Below are 1,042 nucleotides of genomic sequence, written 5' to 3' on the forward strand. Positions count from 1 at the left end.
TGCACACAGTGATTGGCTGATAGTCTCTGTCAGAGATTTATTCATGGAAATATTGTAGAGCACAATATTATGTTGCCGTATTCAAATAAAGGTTTAAAAATAAAAAATGTTAATTGCCAGAATTTGCAACACTCAAAGATTTTAAAATGCAGGATATGTGTCACTAATTAAATAAGTATGTTCAGCTTATTGTCAGCCTCTTACATGTATGCTTCTCAAAAACAATTAGCGGATATGCATATAAACAGCCTTTTAATTAACAGTAGAATAATCATGGCTGATAGTACTACATGCAAACGTAAAAAAACCAAACAAACAAACTGGACACAAGCACAGCTGTTACTTGCCCAACTGGTTAATGAAAACAAGGATATAATCAAAGGAAAGTTTGGAGTTGGGGTAACCTCCAAAACCAAAGGTGATACCTTTTTAAAAGGTCATTATCATCAAATGTTTGTAAAATGTTTACGTTCCGAGGCAGATTGCCGGCAACAGCCATTTTAGGATAGTTTGTGGCTTAGTCTTAGTGATTTAGTAGTCCTCTTCACTACTCCTAACCTTTCACAGATTTAGAAGCTAGCTAAAACGCTTTGGGAAATACTCTTGGAGCAAAAATTTAGGAGTCCTAAATTTAGGATCGACACGCCCATTATTTTTAAGATTTTCTCCTTAAATCGGCGAGTTATGAGCTACTTTTAGCCTTAAGATGTTTTGTGAATACGGGCCCAGATGTTTATTGTAAAATGTTTTAGTAGGTCTATTTTCAACACCGTTTTATAGCGGTCTGAAAGACTGTTTAAAGGGGTCATATGATGCTGCTAAAAAGAACATTATTTTGTGTATTTGGTGTAATGAAATGTGTTTATGCGGTTTAAAGTAAAAAAAAACACATTATTTTCCACATACTGTACATTATTGTTTCTCCTCTATGCCCCGCCTTTTTGAAACGCGTCGATTTTTACAAAACTAATCGGTCTGAAAAGCGAGGTGTGCTCTGATTAGCCAGCTATCCAGTGCGTTGTGATTGACCGAATACCTCAAG

The 1,042-nt window shown here is 35.5% G+C and overlaps 1 protein-coding gene across 1 annotated transcript in view; it reads left to right on the top strand.

Moving 5' to 3' along the window:
• LOC107723358 (serine/threonine-protein phosphatase 6 catalytic subunit) overlaps positions 1-1,042 on the top strand; it is an 11,473-nt gene that overhangs the window by 8,664 nt on the left and 1,767 nt on the right. The window lies entirely within an intron of this gene.

Source organism: Sinocyclocheilus rhinocerous, unplaced genomic scaffold (genome assembly GCF_001515625.1).
Source record: "Sinocyclocheilus rhinocerous isolate Xijiao unplaced genomic scaffold, SAMN03320098_v1.1 scaffold1476, whole genome shotgun sequence".
NCBI classification, from domain to species: domain Eukaryota; kingdom Metazoa; phylum Chordata; class Actinopteri; order Cypriniformes; family Cyprinidae; genus Sinocyclocheilus; species Sinocyclocheilus rhinocerous.